Genomic DNA, 18,751 nt, shown 5'->3' with positions numbered 1-18,751 from the left:
GTCTCACACGAGTCCTTGATGACTTAGATCTATCATACATATCATGTAATCTGCGCCAAAGTTCTCTCGAAGTAGTCTCATACATAACAACAGCATATACAGATTCCACAAGGTGCAAAGAGAGTGTAGATAGTGCCATCTCTTCTAACTCCTGCCACTGATCGTCAGACATGTTTGAAGGTCTACATGCATCACCACTCAATGGTCGATGCAACCCTCGCTGTGTCAATGCATCAAGCATACACTCTCTCCATGCTGCAAAGTCTGACCCATCAAACATGTACATTTCGGAGAGATCATAATCTGAGCGATCACCTCTCTCTGCCATGAGCACAATGTAGCAAACTAGAAAGAAAAACCACCTCACCAACAACACCTGGAAACTGTCTACAAATATGGCCAGAAACACAATGTAAAACCTGTGCGCACACACTCCAAAATAGAGCTCCGGCAATGTCAATACAAGCCTCGCCTGTTCTAGTATCACACTGCAATCTGTGAGCTAATCACCAAGCACACTCTATGCGGTATCGATGCATACACACACACAAGTCTCCCACCTGCAGAGAACACCGCACGCAAATGCTGAGTGCAACCCGCAATCTTTACCTAGATCGCATAAATGATACGCATAAAACTCCTGGGAAAATTTTGCCAGAGTTTCGACGCACAATGGCTATCAACACAAAATAACCATTGTCCTGCAAGATCAATACAATGAGCAATCAATGCGCATCAAACTACACTCAATATACATGCATAAGCTCTGCAAAACTATGGCAAACAATGCTCGATATCACAAGACTCTCCCATCCGAGAGCAAACCACTGTCTCAAGCAAAGAAAGATACAAAACTCCTCACTAGGCCTGGAAATTGCAGGGCACCCTTACCCATCCTAGGGAAAGAAAATTTTCAAGAGCACCCGTCCCATGGGAAGGGTTGTTTGGCATTTTGACCTTCAAAATGAAGGGCAAAAATTTCCATGCCCTTTCGATCAAATCTTTACCAAAATCCAAAATTTTCACATGTGTTTTCAAACAATTGTAACTTGTAAAGAAAATTCTAAAGGACAATGAGAAAGGGTGCACTTTGAAAACATTGCGTAGGAGTACTAAAAAACATTTTCTACAAGATACACAATGAGCAAGAGAAGTAGTAATAAGTTGTTAATGGAACATGCAAATACTTGGAACTTGAAATGTCATGCAATGCAGCTGCGGTGACGACATCATATATCTTGCCCTTTGCTAGAATTGTAACCATGAAGAGTCTCCTCTTGAGTGAGAGACCTTTCCATTGTTGAGCTCATGAAGTTACCGCTATCACTATTCTCTCTTTGAAGCTAGGGTAGACATCTCTTCAAACTTCCCGCTTCCAAGTTCCCTCTAAATCGTTCTCGTCCCCTAAGAATCACCAATGGCAAAAAATAGTATCCTTATAATATTATATAAACAACATAAATTGTAGCATCCTAATCATCAGACATGGCGCCATCTTAAACATGATGAAGTGATAAGTACGGGTTCATATAAATGGGCTTTGGGAGCATGCCTAGCAAACCAAGAGGCTAGCACTATGTGAATCATGATTCGTGAAGGAGCCTTGAGGCTTGAAGAACCTTTGCAATCTTAGACTCTAGAGTCGTTGGAATCACAACCTAGAGGTTTCCCAAGGGACTCTCGAGGGCAGCTTGCAGTTCATGGATGATGGGAGAGTGCTAGGCAATTCTGGAATCTGGAGCTTGTAGTTGATCATGAGTCTGAGCCCTTGTAAGAATCAATTGATATCTAAGAACAACTTTAAAAGATTTTGCATAGCAAATCATCATCAAGAGTGCTTAATCTTTACTCTCTCCGAAATTTCCTTCAATAAGGCATTATTCATCCATGCTTTGAGTTAATCTCTAGGGTGTACTTACCTTCTCTTTTTTCCCAACACACTAGCCTTGATTACATGGCATCCCTCAAACCTCCTCATCTCAGTTGGAAGTTGTATATAGAAGCTCTGTGTCAGAAGTTGGTGGATGAGAGAGACGAGTGATGAGACTCGTCACTCAAGCTTGATGCCTTCGTTAGAAAACTCACAAGCAATTGAACGTTCAACTCTCAAGTTCAAGCTTCGAACTTCAATCTTCGCACTTTGTTGCCTCTACAGTCTGCCCAATGCGTTAAAATTCCCTATATTAAAAAGCATACTTGGAATTCCCTATATGAAAAAGTATACCCTAACTTTTTTTTTAAGGTTCATGGCATTGCATGCTTGAACAACCTTCAAAATCAAATTGTATACTCATTAGAGACTCTCAAATTCCATAGAACATCCTCTAGGTACAAGTCCAAAAGTCCCAATGCCAAGCATTAACATGATTAATCTCCGCAGGGCATTTTCAAAGATTGCCCTTCCCTAGGAAGACCTTGCAAAAATATCCCCTTCCTTGGGGCAGGGCCAGTCGAACAACCTGTCCTTCCTTAGGAAGGGCTATTATAAATTTGCCCGGCGTGTGTAGGGCTAGCAACAAAGGAAGGGCGGGAAGGGTTGCAATTTTTGGCCCTGCTCCTCACTCTTGCGAGAGTGGATACAAAAACACAAAACTGTGTCCAAACTGAAAAAACCTATCAAAGTGAGAGTAAACACTCAATCACAAACTATGGCGAGAATCTAGGAAAAATCCGACAGAATTTCCCCTGAAAACTGAGCAAAAAACTCAAGTACAATCTCTACCATAAACCATAACACTACTCAATGCCAATAAGTAGAAATGCCAAAATGGCTCCACATTTTCACATACAATGGCAATCCGCACTCAATGTACATCAATGGAGTGACCGCGCATAAGCAAGCGCCAAAAGATTTGCAATCCGGAAACTTGATCAATACGAAAACAATGCTCTCAAGAGAGCTCACCGGCACTTGAAAGTGCTCGCCAAAATGCATGTATAATGGGCATCAACCATGCGCCATAACCATATGCAAACCATCCGCAAAGACCATGAATCCAAGCACAAATTTACTGCCAAAGTATCCTGTGAAAACCAGTGAAAGAAGCCCCACCTGTGTGCTCCAAAAAACTGTGTCTCTCAAGAGACCGCCTCAGGGGTGTGTAAACGCCTCTGTACTTCGTTGCCCAAGTCTACCAAAAAACCCTCAAACCACAAGCTGCAATTGCATCTTTAGCTCAGAATTTATGCACTCAATTTCAAGCATCTCCCGTACTTCCAAAAGTGCATCAAACTCGCATACAATGCGACAACAGAAAATCTGGTATTTCTGTATACAGTCAGTCTGAGATGAATATCAGCAAAACGGTGAGGAATTTGCAAAACGTTTGTTCTGCAAAGTTGTAGACCACGTCGCAACAGATGGTTTTGGTGGACAGAATTCTCAAATCTGCATTCTACAAGGAGAAAAACGAATCTGAAAATAGTTGTTGGGGTTAAGGCCTATGTGCCTTGACCGGTCGCCCAGGTCATGGGCGCCCGCCCACTATTACCCTATACTTATAGTGAGTATACTGTATAGGGGGAGCTTCCACTTCACAGTCTCCCCACCCACATCATGTGTGTGTCTCCTTCTCTCTCTCTCACTCTCCGTCTGTGGTGCTCCCTGATCCCCTTCAATTGGTATCAGAGCTATGGTGACCGCGGAGAGCACGACGGCTTTGAGAGCTTCGAGACGATAGCTCGCTCACTCTCGGCGGTGGAGAGATTAAGAAAGCTTGGAAGCTTTGTGAGAATGCAATGGGAGCTTGTGAGCTCAGTTGAGAGTGATGTATGCTCTTAAGGAAGCTAAGAAAGGAGTGTGGAAGATTGTGTGTAAGTGAAGGTGCTGGCCTACAACTGTGTGATGCTGCGCACACAGTTTTAGGGCAGCACCTTCACTTACACACAATCTTCCACACTCCTTTCTGAGCTTCCTTAAGAGCATACATCACTCTCAACTGAGCTCACAAGCTCCCATTGCATTCTCACAAAGCTTTTCCAAGCTTTCTTAATCTCTCCACCCCCGAGAGTGAGCGAGCTCTCGTCTCGAAGCTCTCAAAGCCGTCGTGCTCTCCGCGGTCACCATAGCTCTGATACTAATTGAAGGGGATCCGGGAGCACCACAGACGGAGAGTGACAGAGAGAAGGAGACACACACACGATGTGGGTGGGGAGACTGTGAAGTGGCAGCTCCCCCTATATAATATACTCACTATAAGTATAGGGTAACAGTGGGCGGGCGCCCATGACCTGGGCGACTGGTCAAGGCACACAGGCCTTAACCCCAACAGAGACATGTATCCATTACCAAGACAAGTGCTAACTAGGTCAAATGATTATGTCATCGAAATTAAGGGAGAGGAAGGAACGAGTGGATTAACCCAGGAGGAAAAGGGAAAGACAAAAATGATAAGTGTGGTTACCTTGGAGAAGGCATCAAAGCTAGAGGATACATTAGTGATGCCTATTGGGAAGAGGACGACAGAGGACAAGGAAGGAATAAGTGCTCCGGGTCCTAGTAAGAAGAAGGGAAAGAGCCATGAAGGCGAGGATGTCAAGGCCAAGAGAAAAAGGAGGGATCGTCGCAAGTTTCATGTTTCAGATTTTCCACTAGGGGATGGGCAATTAAGCTATGACTTGAAGGAGGATCTGACAAGTGGGAAAGCCGATGTTACTTTTGGGCAGCTTATAGAGATGGTGCCCAAACTAAAGCGACAGTGGAAGAGGATGGTTAACCCAATGGAGAAAGAGCCAGAGAGAGGTTCAGTAAAGGTGTTGGTGATGGATGAGCTACCAGACATTTGCCCAATAGTAGATGTGTGGCACAAAAGAAAAAATCTAGGACAAGGTTATGTTGATGGCGGAGCCCAAATATGTGTCATAACACACTCATGCGCTGAGAAGATGGGTCTCACAGTGACTTGAGTGTCAGGCTTTCGGATCAGATTGGCAAACCATCAGAAAGTAAAATGTTTGGGTGTTGTAAAGAGCTTATAAGTGGAGGCATATGATGCAAAGGTGGTGGTTGATTTTCATGTGATGCCAACGGGGTTGGGAGCATATCCTATTATACTAGGTAGACCATGGTTACATGGAGTGGGAGCTGTTCAAGATTGGTGACATGGTACGTTTAGCCTCTATGGAAAGACAGGTGCCAAGAAGCTTTATAATATGGACACAAGGAAACGGTTGGAGGAGATTTATGAAGATGAGGATGAGTCTAGTGATGAAAACTATTCCACAGTGTCTGACGAGGACAGTGATAGCATCACCAACAGTGATGAGGATATTGATGTTGCATATCTAATTTTTATGGATAAAGAAATTCAGGAGTCTGGTTTAGTTGCATTTGCGAATTAGGTTGAAGATGAAAGTGAAGGGCCTTATGAAGTGATTGAAGGGCTGATGCAAACAAAGGTTGAATTGTCAAAGAAGCAGGAATTGATGGCACAAATGATCAGTGAAGACCTCTCAGCTATGGAGAAGGCGATATATTTGCACATGCTGGCTAGTTTTCCTAATTTGTTCATTACTTCATATGAAGAGATCAGAGGGTTCAAAGGAGAAGAGATGCATATAGAGCTGAAAGAAGGTGCTAAGCCAGTGCGGCAAAGGCTAAGAAGGATGGGTCAAGAGCAAATGGAAGCCTTCGGGAAGAGGTGGACAAGTTATTGAAGGCAGGGTTCATAGTCCTAATGGAAACCACAGAATGGGTGAGTCCAGTAGTAGTCAGTCCAAAGAAGGATGGAAAGTGGAGGATTTGTGTAGATTTTAAACCCTTAAATACAGCCACTAAGAAGAACCCATATCCTCTTCCATTCATTGATCAGATCTTGGATTCAGTGGCTGGTTAAGAGAGGTACAGTGTGTGTGATGGTTTTTCAGGCTATTTTCAATTGAAGATTTCTCTTAAAGACCGAACAAACACAACTTTCATTACGCCATGGGGCTCCTATTGCTACACGGTCTTGCCATTTGGGTTGTCAAATAGACCATCTTTCTATCAAGAGAGAGAAAATTGGATATTGGAACCTTTCATTTGGCAGTTGTGTTAAAGCTTTTATGGATGACTTCTGTGTATACAGCAGTAGGGCTGAGCACCATGAGAAGCTACAGATGGTATTCACTCGATATGATGAATGTGGAGGATAACTAAATCCAAAGAAATGTCATTTAGCACAGCCAAGGGTGAAATTATTGGGCCATATGGTGTCAGAAAATGGCATTGAGGCTGATCCAGACAAGGTTAAGTCTATTATTCTTCTTCCATCACCTACGAGTACAAAGCAATTGGCAACCTTTATACACAAAGTGAAGTACATGGCACGGTTTATTCCATTTTCTTCACAGATCCTTTATCCATTACAACAAGTGGCAAAGCATGATCCATTGCAATCAGATGACAAGTGTGAAGAAGTGTTTCAAGAGGTAAAAGATGTGTTAGGGGGGTTGTCAGCCATGAAGGCTCCTGATTGGGAGCAAGTATTTTATGTAAATCCATCAGTGGGGGATGATTCCATTGGGGCCATGCTATTGCAAAAGGGGAAGGGCAGCCATTATATGAGGCCAGTGTATTGTGAAAGCCGAGTGAAGTTGGTAGCAGAGAGAAAGTTCTTGGAAGTAGAGCTAGTGATGGCGAGTGTAATATTTGCTTGTCGACGATTTCGCCATTACTTGCTACCACGAACTTTTGTTTTCTTGATAAGTTACGCCTTTTTGCCATAGTTAATTAATGGCACTAACATGTCAAATGTGGTCAAGAAATGGGTAATTGAGCTGCAAGAGTTTGAGTTCTCTTTCCTAGTGGAAGACAATACAAGAGCTACCCTAGCTGATTTGCTGACTTATAAGGAGAATCCCCTTCTTTTTAAGGAAGAGGTGGTGAGAAAGGTAGTTGAAGAAGTGCCACAGATCGGCAGTGCACATGTTTTGTTCTTTGATGGCTCATACAGAAAGAGCCATGATGCGGCTTCAGGGGTATAGCACTTTATGATCCAGAGGGGCAGCAAGTATGCAAGAGAGGGTTCAAATTGGATGCTCATAGTAACAATGAGGATGAATATGTTACTTTGGAAGCCGGATTACACATTTGTTCGAAGCATGGGGTTCAGAGGTTGAGAATAAAGGGTGATGCCTTGTTAGTGGTGAAGCAAGTGCTGGGTGTGTGGAAGAGAAAGAATAGCTCATTGAAGGAAATGTGTTTTAGAATTAAAGACCTGTTAAAAACGTTTGAGGCAGGGATCATCAGGCACATTGAACGTGCCCTAAATAGAGAGACACATGAAGCAGGTCAAAGCATGATTGGGGAGATATTTGTGTTGAGGACCACTTTACCTCTTTATCATGTCCGGGAAAGTTTGGCTCAAGAAGAGGATTTTTTGCTATCAAGAATCATTCCAAAGGAGATTCATAAGTCTAAGAAGTATGGTTTTGTGCGTAGAGCATACAGGTACAAATTGATTGGTGATGTCTTATACATGAAATGGGTTGATCTCGTGTTGAGACATGTACCTTGGCGGGAGGAGCTTTATAGAGAATCATGAAGGCGCATGTGGCGGTCATTTTGTTCTAAAGATCACCTTGCATAAGAGCTTGCAAGAGGGGTATGTCTGGCCTAGTTTTCACAAGGATGTTACCATTGGTGTAGGTCTTGCAATAGGTGTCAAGCATTTGGGAAGAGAGTGTTGAAGCCAGAGCTACGAAAAACCATTATGGAGTTTGACGTGTTTGAAAAGTGGGGGATTGATGCAATAGGCCCATTACCTATCACAAGCAGGGGCAAAAGTTATATTTTGACTGCAATGGACTATCTCTCTAGATGGGCAGAGGCTATAGAAGTAAAACAGATCACTGCAAAGGATGTGGCAAAATTTGTGTACAATGAAAAATGTTGCAAGTTTGGGGTGCCACTAGAGTTACTTTCGGATAAGGGGCAAGGATTTAGAGCTAAACTGCTATACTTTTTATGCGCGAAGATGAAGATTAGGCATGAGAATACCAATCCCTATTACCCGCAGTGTAATGGATTAAATGAAAGATTCAATGGTGACTTGGTGCAAATTCTTTCAAAAGGGACAGAGCACCAAGGAAAGAATTGGGATTTGGAATTGCCTAGTGCATTATGGGCTTACCATACTTCGGTGCAGACAGGTACATGGTTTACTCCATTTCATTTGGTGTATGGAAAGGAAGCACTATTGCCTGTGGAACTGAAGTTGCCTGCGGTCAAGCTGTTAGAGAAGTTTCTTGGGCCACCTAGTGAGGCATTCAAAGAGAGGCTCTTGTAGTTACAGTTACAAGAGGTTCAGCTGGATAGGATGAGTGCATTGGAACATTATGGGCAGATGCAAGATAGGGATTTGGCAAAGATAAATGAAAAGGTCAAAAGTAAGGGTATCAAGAAGCATGACTTGGTTTTGCGCTACAACAGTAAATTGGACAACACATTCCAAAAGAAGTTTCAAATTAAGTGGGAAGGCCCTTTCAAGGTAGTGGAGTGTTTTTCGAATGGTACTTATCAGTTGGCTAATTTGGATGGGATTCTACATAAGTCAAGGGTAAATGGATTACATCCTAAATTATATCATGCTAGGTTAATAATGGTGGAGCAAGATGAGTTGTCTATGGATCAAGCAGTGTTGGTGAAGGATGAGGAGACTTGTGACGCTGCGAGCCTCATATCGCTTTTTGCTGCTGCTGATCATGAATGATCTAGTAGGCTAGGGGATGGGCAAATTATGTCAGGAGTTTTTTGGAGCAAGGGATTGCGCATATGTACATACACATTCATGGTGCATCAAATAAAGAATTACCCATTTTCCAGAGCTAGGTGGTTATGTGGGGCTCACGTGTGTACAGGTAGGACAACATGTACATAGTGCATGATTTTCACTATCACTAGTACCAGTGTGTTTTTTCTATAATAATGAGGAGTTGGTAGCGCGTAAAATTTCTCGAGGAACCTATCCGGAGCCTAACGACATGAGGTTAGCAGGTGCGTCAGATGGCATCTAGTGGCGTCAGAAGGTCGAATGGGGTCAATATTTGTACGTGTATGAGTACGGATACGACGTGTATGTTTTCTTGTGATAATTATGCAGAGAGGTCATCATGAGAACCATCTTTTGGGGGCCACTTCACGTGGTTGCGGGATGCATTATTGGAAAAAGTTGAGTGTCAGGTGTACGGATGATGCAAAAAGGTGACAACTATGCACTGCGAGGCCAGTTTTGACCTGTTCGGGGTCCGTTTGAGGTCAACTAAAAGGCCAACGGTGCCCAACTAATAAAGCTAAGTGTGGGAACTGAAAAACTGAGAGAGACCAGAAAAAATGAGGAGAGAAGAGGAGGAACAGCTGCAACTATGTTTTTGGGATTTTTTGAGCCTGTTTTGTCCGTAAACTGCTTATCTGAGGTCAGATTTGAGCACTTTGACATTGTAGACTGGGGTTTTGGGCAGTTCCGGACACGATGGCGCTGTCTATTTTGCCAAATTCCTCAGTCTTTTTGTGCTGTTTTTATTGTGTAAGTTTCTCCTATGAGCGAAGCTTCTGCTCCAATTTGTGATTGTATCTGACATCTTTTACCCATATTGTGTGAGCTATTTGCCCCATTGGTGTTGGCCGAATCTTAATTGTATCTAAACATCATAAATTCTCCTCTTTTGAGCTGAGTTTTTGGGGTGTGCGTGTGTGTGTGTCTCTCTGTGTGGAGTGGGTAAAAGGATAGTCTGTCTCCTCTCACTCCATCGGTGTGTTCCTTGTCTCGGCTAGGTGGGTTGTGTAAGCCGAGTGGTGCCCCATAGCGTGTGTGTATCATCCCAAGAGTGTGTGTCGGATCCTTATCAGGCGTTGCATCCCGCTCATAGCACGTGTGTGCGCGCACACACACAGACACGTTAGAAAGGGGAAAATGAGAAATCCCCCAACACACACTATGAATGCCTCTCTATAGCTCAGTGACTCCTCAACACCCCTATCCCCTAGCAAACACATATCTAGACTCCCGAACTAAAAACAATCAATGTCCAAGCCCATTTCCGATCACCCCAAACTACACACAACCAGTCCCCAAGCGTGTCAACATAGTTTCACTGTTAGACTCTGGAGAGCACCGGAAATCACAAAGATGGCCTATAAATTCATGTCCTCATGGTGTGTACACCATTTACATATAAAGCATACATATACTCGACAACACACAAATGCCCGCTACAATAAGACAAGAGAACGAGGGAAAGAGAGAGGTGGCAAATAACAATACATATCTCTTAAGATCACGACTACTTTGATCCGAATGGCAACACTGATATACATTGCTTTATATTCCTTTGTGTGCGAGCTCAAATGGATGCCTTCCTCTTTGATTCTCACGGCCCAGCCTGCAAATGCACATAGAGAACCTCTTCTCGTGCTCTCCTTGTCTCTCTCTTGCTCCTGATCTCTCTTGCAACGCTCCTTTCATGCCACCAACCGGACCTGATTTTCACCACCAAAAAGCACTTGTGGGTTCCATCCTCATAACTGGCGGCCCTTCATTACCTACTCAAGTCACTCAATGATGATCGACATGACTTCTTCTTCTTCACCTGCAGCTTATGGCAGCCCTCTGTAGCGCCATCTCTCTCCTCCATGCCGTTGGCGAGCCCTTTGGCACCCCTCTTCCCATTTTCATTCAATAGTGCTCCATTCTGATGGCGCCAACTTCCCTGTTGACAGCCTCCTGCGGCTCCTCAAACTCGGCAGAAGTTTGCAGCATGACCTTCCACTTTATCATAGTGGCCTCCTACGTTATATGCAGCCCCTTCGGTCACTGCTGAGGGCATTGGCCCCCTCCTATATATGTGCAAATCTCAGCCAGCTCACTGCAGCGCCTCCTCCTCTGACTACGGCTCGATCTGTAGCCCCTTCTCTCTTCACCGCTTGCTCTCACCCACTGGTTTCTGCCCCTCCTTGCTCTGGGAGCCCATCCTCTGTAGCCCTACTCTCTGTAATCTCAAGCCACCCCTAGATGGCATCCTTTGGTGCTCCTTTCATCCTCACGCCTTAGCGGCCTCGTCTTCTCAGATGGCACCCCTCAACCCTTGAGAAGCCACCTCCTCCTTCTGCTCCTCGCCAGCCCTCTCGCGGCCTCTTTCCCTTTTCTCTCTAACTGCTCGTCGAGGTCCCTCCCCTCCTAGCCAACCATGTGACAAAAACAGTCCCCTCCTCTTTTGCATGCCAACCCGTGGCTCTCCCTGAATCCTTGTGCCCCTTGTTGATCATGCTGCCATGCGATCACATAGGCGGTGCTCCCCTGGGAACTCCCACTGCCCACGGCATCTCCACCAGATGGCGCACCTCCTCTGCATATCCACCACCTTGCAACATTTCTTTTTTGAACAAGCTCCCTCGTCGACTTTGGCCGCCTTCCCACGCTAGGGCTTGGATGCGATCCTGTCGAGCTTCGCCCGCCGTTGCATACATCAAAGCTTCACTGTGCAAGCTCCAAAGAATCCACTCGCAATGATAAAAATAAGCCCTATAATAATGGTACCTTTGAGAGAGAGTCTTGCCAAAAAAAAACTATGATCCCACGACCTTTGAGCCACTCTCTCCTTCCAGATACAATCGAGGAATAGATAAACACCTTCCCTCTAGGACATGACAAGCTTTTCACCTGCTGATCTTGACCATCCATTTTGGCATACATACCATAGCTACTTCCGACTACTAGCAAAGCTCAAAAAAACAATACTTGACCTGCAAAGGGCCGCACTTGGCATGCATACCACCACGGTGCTTGCTTAAAACTGCATCTAATACCTATCCAAGTACGCTATCATCAATCTTTTTGTTGCCATGGACCTGCTGCTGCTGACAATTTCTCAGATCGACATGGCTTGGGTGCACCATCATTGCCCACCCCCTAGGTTGAGCATTCATGCTCAACCATAGCATTATTTAGGTAAAAGAAGTCTGTATAGAGAGAATGCTATATAATAGCTACATAGACTGCATAAGAAAATGATATAATGGCTATATAGATAGGATAGAGATAGAGAGAAGAGCATCTGCTGCATGACCCGCCAGGATCAAATGGAAAGCTCAAGGCTTCTCCAAGCATGGCATAGAGTCCACCTGGATAAAAAACGAAACGTTGGCTGTGGCCATCCACCTATAAAACATGCATATCCAAGCCTTCCTTTGCATTTGTAGGCCAATAGACATGCCACCTTTCCACCTCTTTATAGCACAAAACTATGTCACCCTGCATCCACAAGCCTTTGTGCCAACCATAAGAATACTTTCGACCACTTGAAGCATTGGTACCATAAGCAGCTATCATGTCACCTGCTAGAGAAATCTCCATATCATCACCTTTATGATATGAGCAATGAAACCTGCAAAGTACACCTTGCAAAGCAACGTGGAACAACATAGCTATCACTAGCATAGCATAAAGTAGCCAAACCCTGCCATTTACCTCCACTTGCTGCATAGCCAAGCAAACCTGATCCCTTTGCAAACCTATATCCAAACCCTCCGTAAATGGCTCCAAGGCCACCTTTTCATACTCAAGAGCATGACCTGCTAAATCTTTAACCTGTTCTTCAAATACCTCGTCACCTACAAGGTTGGCGGTACCTTCCTCGTTGCATGGAGCCTCTTCCTTATAGGAAAAATCTGACCATGTTTCGTCTATATGTTTCCAGGCTACGCAATCTGCACGAATCTATAGCACACCATCCGAAGATTTATTCTCCTCATGCCATGATGCTAGGACGGCCATGGACTTACATTCAAAGAAATGCTTGATATGAGGAAGCAGAGAAAAATGTCGCAAAACCTTTTGTGGAATTTTTGTTCCGTGGAGATGTACTTGACATCTCTCGGAATCACATTTCGAACACTTCTCCATGTCTATATATTCCCCTTTGAAAAGAATGCAGTCATTAGGACAAGCGTGGATCGAATTGTAATCCATCCCCAAGTTTTGCAAGATCTTTCTTGCTTTCTCTCTGGAATCTGGCATCACATTATCAACTGGCAATATGTTCTCTTTGAGCAATCTACACAGCGAAAGAAATGCGATACAATTGTGTAAGTAATCTATCAGATCATTATACATCTAGAGTTTTTTATGAAAGTAAATACATTGTAATAGATCACCTCAAAAGCATTGTGACGCTATTAGGAGTTTTTTGGAGCAAGGGATTGCACATATGTACATACACATGCATGGTGCATCAAATAAAGAATTGTCCATTTTCTAGAGCCAGGTGGTTACGTGGGGGCCATATGTGTACAGGTAGGACAACATGTACATAGTGCATCGATTTTCACTATCACCAGTACCAATGTGGTTTTTCTATAATAATGACGAGTTGGTAGCGCATAAAATTTCCTGAGGAATCCATCCGTGGGCCGATGACATGAGGTAAGCAAGTGCGTCAGATGGCATCTAGTGGCATCAGGAGGTCGAATAGGGTCAATATTTGCACGTGGATAAGTACGGACACAACATGGGTATTTTCTTGTGATAATTATGCAAAAAGGTCATCATGAAAACTGTATCTAGGGGCCACTTCATGTGGTTGCGGGATGCATTATTGGAAAAGGCTGAGTGCCAGGTGTGCGGATGGATGCAGAAGGGTGACAACTTTGTACTGCGAGGTCAGTTTTTGGCGTGTTCAGGGTCCGTTTGAGGTCAACTAAAAGGGCAAAGGTGCTTAAGTAATAAAGCTAAGTGTGGGAACTGAAAAAACTGAGAGAATACCAGAAAAAAATGTGGAGAGAAGAGGAGGAACAGCCGCAACTGTGTTTTTGTTGTTTGTTTTGTCCATAAACTGCTCATCCGAGGTCGGATTTGAGCACTTTGACATTGTAGATTGGGGTTTTGGGTTGTTAGAGACGCGATAATGCTGTCCATTTTGCCAAATTTCTCACTGGTTTTTTGTTGTTTTGGTTGTGTAAGTTTCTCCTATGAGCGAAGCTTCTGCTCCAATTTGTGATTGTATCTGACACATTTTACCCAAATAGTGAGCTATTTGCCCCATTGGTGTTGGCCGAAGCCCAATTGTATCTAAACATTAGAAATTATCCTCTTTTGAGCTGAGTTTTCTGGGTGTGTGTGTGTCTCTCTCTGTGTGGAGTGGGTAAATGGGTAGTCTCTCTCCTCTCACTCCATCTGTGTGTTCCCTGTCTCGGCCAGGTGGGTTGTGTAAACCAAGTGGTGCCCCATAGTGTGTGTGTGTGTGTGTGTGTGTGTGTATCATCCCAAGAGTGTGTGTTAGGTCATTATAGAGACGTTGTGTGTGTCCCATCTCGCTCACGTTCTTTTGGCGACCCCACGGAGGATCTTCTTCGAGTACCTTCTGCTTCGAGCTTCAAGCTTGGAGATTCGGGATTACAGGTTACAAGGACAAGTACAGGTATAGGTGATTCACAAAGGTACAGGTAGCTCGATTAAAGTGATATATTGGCAAGTGGAAGTCATTTGCAGTTGTCGTGGGTATGCATCATTTGGCGCTTGTTTGAGCGAATTGTCTATTGGTATTGTACGTTACTTGTGGAAACTGCCATTGTACACCTTTATGGAGCCATGTACATGGTTTCATTTGGCAGTCCCAACCATTTTTGAGACTTGGTCTGGAAGATAGTCATTTTTAAGACTTGACTATACGAGATTTGCATAAGCCTTCGTAAGAGGGTCGATAGCGTGAGGTTTTATTGAGCTGGGGGATTCTCAAATGTGAGATCCTTTTGGTTATACAGATGGATAGAGCACCCTTTTTGTAACCTTGCCATAGGCTATGTACTAGTGATTCCTACTTGATGCTCGGGTTCTATTGTTGGCACTTTATGCATACATATACAGTCTATATTTTGGGTTCACACTGCTCTACTTTTGGGGAAACTCTGTCAAAATTTTTCCAAGTTGTGATAGCTGGTTTTTTGGTCTTTTAAGCCATTTATACTGTTACGCGTGCTGCTGAAATTTTGGCAAAATCAGAGGATAAAACAGGTGTGCTTTCTTGGGAGCTGCATGGTTGACTTTAATGGATGATGAAAACGGACCGCAATTCACTCCTTTCATTTAACACAGAATCTAGATAAATGTTCATGTGTCCAGGAAGATTTTTTTCTAGCAGTACATAGTCTTTATGTTCGGGCCAAGAAGATTAAGAGAGATACTAGAATGTCCTTTGCCTATTCTAATTTCGATGACTAACTATGAAAACTCATTTGATGTGCATTTGTTTGTCCTTATCTAAAGTTGAGCTCCATCGAAGTTTTTGGGGATTGGGTCAGTCAAAAGTTTTGGGTTCTTGCACGTGTGTTTGAAGGGGTTCTCAAAGCATCATAGCTTGGGTAGCCATGGCTTTCTCTTATCCGGAATTTCATGGAAGAAGTGATGAAGATGTGGAAGAATTTTTGCGTAGATCATATAGTTACAAATTGATTGGTGATGTCTTGAACATGAAATGGGATGATCTTGTGTTGGGACGTGTACATTGGTGGGAGGAGCTTTATAGAGTGTTCGAAGAGAATCATGAAGGCGCATGTGGCGGTCATTTTGCTCTAAAGATCACCTTGCATAAGAGCTTGCAAGAGGGGTATGTATGGCCTAGTTTGCACAAGGATGTTCACCATTGGTGTAGGTCTTGCAATAGGTGTCAAGCATTTGGGAAGAGAGTGTTGAAGCCAGAGTTACGAAGACCATTATGGCATTTGATATGTTTGAAAAGTGGGGGATTTATGCAATAGGACCGTTAACTATCACAAGCAGGGGCAAAAGATATATTTTGACTGCAATGGACTATCTCTCTCAATGGATAGAGGCTATAGCAGTAAAACAAATCAGTGCAAATTGTTGAGCTTATATGTGAAGCTACTCAATATATGGCTTCTCTATATATGGCACCCAGGTCCCCTCTATATATACATCATCTCATGTGTGTATTCTACACACTTTGGGGTTCTACGTCTGTGCTCTCTCCTTCTCTCTCAACATGGTATCAGAGCAGTACATTTTTGTTTTCGATTTTTCTCCTGATCAAAATCGATTTTGTAGAAACTACTCATTGTAGAGACCGGAATCGATGTGGTCTACAACTTTGCAGAAGGAAGTTTCTTCAAATTCTGCATCGATTTTGAGTTATCGTTCGCAGACTGAGTACATACCTGAAAAACAGTTTCCGCGTTTTGTTTTTGATTTTTCTGCTAATTGGAAACGATTTTGCAGAAGCTACCCGCTATAGAGACCGGAATCAATGTGGTCTACAACTTTGCAGAAGAAAGTTTTTTCCAATTCTGCACCGATTTTGAGTTATCGTTCGCGGACTGCGTACATACCTGAAAAGCAACTTCCACTTTTTGTTTTTGATTTTTCTGCTAATTAGAAACGATTTTGCAGAAACTACCTACTAGAGAGACCGGAATCGATGTGGTCTACAACTTTACAGAAGCAAGTGTTTTCAAATTCTGCACTGATTTTGAGTTATCGTTCGTGGACTGCGTACATACCTAAAAAGCAACTTCCGCTTTTTGTTTTTGATTTTTTTGCTAATTGAAAACGATTTTGCAGAAACAACCCGCTTGGGAGAGTGGAATGGATGTGGTCTACAACTTTGCAGAAGGAAGTGTTTTCAAATTCTGCACCAATTTTGAGTTATCGTTCGCGGACTGCGTACATACCTGAAAAGCACTTTTTGCTTTTTGTTTTTGATTTTTCTGCTTATTGAAAACGATTTTGCAGAAACTACCCTCACAAGAGACTGGAATCGATGTGGTCTACAACTTTGTAGAAGAAAATGTTTTCAAATTCTGCACCGGTTTTCAGTTATCGTTCGCGGACTGCGTACATACCTAAAAAGCAATTTCCGTTTTTTGTTTTTTATTTTTCTGCTTATTGAAAACGATTTTGCAGAAACTACCCGCGTGAGAGACCGGAATCGATGTGTTCTACAACTTTTCATAAGAAACTACCCGCGATGGGGATTGGAATCGATGTGGTCTATAGCTTTGCAGAAGAAAGTTTCTCTAAATTCTGCACCGATGTTGGGTTATCGTCTCGGATTGCGAATATGTTTGAAAATCAAAATTTTACTTTATGCTTTTGATTTTTCTCATAATTGAAAACTTCTCAATTATATTTTTCTTCATCAATCATATATTTGTTACTGACGTAACTTTGCTGCAGAAGCCAGTTACACATCGTTCCGATTCAGTCGAGCCGTTGATGATCGTCCAAATTCTATCGAGCTACTGTTGGTACATGATCTTTTGTTATATGATATACTCATTCATTGATTCTCGTATAATTATTCTTTTAGAGATATAGTTTACGTCGTTTTATTGATAATTTCTCATTGATACCATAGTGATTTTGATGGTACCATGATGATGTTTTGTTAATACTTTGGTCATGGTGATTTTCGTTGATACCATGATGATATGTCATTGATACCATGGTTATTCTCGGTGGTGCCATGATGATATTTCATTGATACCATGGTTATTCTCGGTGATTCCATGATGATATTTCGTTGATTCCATGGTGATTTTTGTTGATACCATGATGATGTTTTGTTGATACCATGGTTATTCTCGGTGATACCATGATGTTGTTTCGTTGATACCATGGTTATTCTCGATGATGCCATGATGATGTTTCGTTGATACCATGGTTATTCTCGGTGATGCCATGATGTTGTTTCGTTGATACAATGATTATTCTCGATGATATCATGATGCTTTTCGTTGATACCATGATCATTTATTCATTTTTATTGATATAATGATGATATTTTGTTAATACGTTGATGGTATTCATTGATCACTACATTGATAAATGTTGTTTTATGTAGTATATATGCATATCATTTGTATCACGTAATCACACATTTTGTACTTTTACGTTTATACTTTATGTACCATATGTTGTCGTGCGTATATATGTCGTCAAGAGAGTGGCATCGCGAACCATCTCTTATGGCATTGTGAACGTAATTATTTCATTAACGATGCTAATAATTTTCATGACATGTTTTTTTTGGAGTCTATGATCTATGTAGGATTGATCAAATAATTGATTTTATGAAGACAAACTTGGTGACAATAAAAGATTTATGAAGATATGTTTGGTGATGCCATATTGATGACAACATGAAGACATGTTTGGTGATGCGATATTGATGACAAGCTACACAGCAGATTCACGGAGACACTTTTGATTACAAGCTAATCGATAGCTTTTACACCTCTTTATTGAACCTTTGTATTCATTATTGTATTTGATAGGATAGGAGTAATGTAACTCCTCATAAAACATTCATTGTAAAAGGAGTGATGTAGCTCCTCGTAAACATTTGTATATTCAATGATTTTTATAATATAACGGTGGGTGTATATAGAGCTATGGGTTTTTCCCTTGATCCCCCAAGGGTTTTTTCATCCACAGTTAGGGACCCTTATTTGAGCGGGGGTGTTGAGCTTATATGTACTCAATATATGGCTTCTCTATATATGGCACCCAGGTCCCCTCTATATATACATCATCTCATGTGTGTATTCTACACACTTTGGGGTTCTACTTCTGTGCTCTCTCCTTCTCTCTCAACACAAATGATGTGGAGAAATTTGTGTATGATGAAATATGTTGCAAGTTTGGGGTGCCACTAGAGCTACTTTCGGATAAGGGGCCAGGATTTAGAGCTAAACTTTTAGATTTTTTATGCATGAAGATGAAGATTAGGCATCAGCATACCACTCCTTATTACCCGCAGTTTA

General features: G+C 42.6%; 2 pseudogenes; one reads left to right on the top strand and one right to left on the bottom strand.

Annotated features, from left to right (window-relative positions):
* Window positions 1-9,918: 9,918 nt before the first annotated feature.
* LOC147440961 (uncharacterized) lies at window positions 9,919-11,199 on the top strand (annotated as a pseudogene).
* Window positions 11,200-11,254: 55 nt separating this feature from the next.
* LOC147440960 (uncharacterized) lies at window positions 11,255-12,846 on the bottom strand (annotated as a pseudogene).
* Between the last annotated feature and the right edge of the window lie 5,905 nt (window positions 12,847-18,751).

Source organism: Adiantum capillus-veneris, chromosome 15, assembly GCF_014529385.1.
Source record: "Adiantum capillus-veneris isolate H3 chromosome 15, ASM1452938v2, whole genome shotgun sequence".
Taxonomy (NCBI): domain Eukaryota; kingdom Viridiplantae; phylum Streptophyta; class Polypodiopsida; order Polypodiales; family Pteridaceae; genus Adiantum; species Adiantum capillus-veneris.
This window is presented reverse-complemented; position numbering and strand designations above follow the sequence as displayed.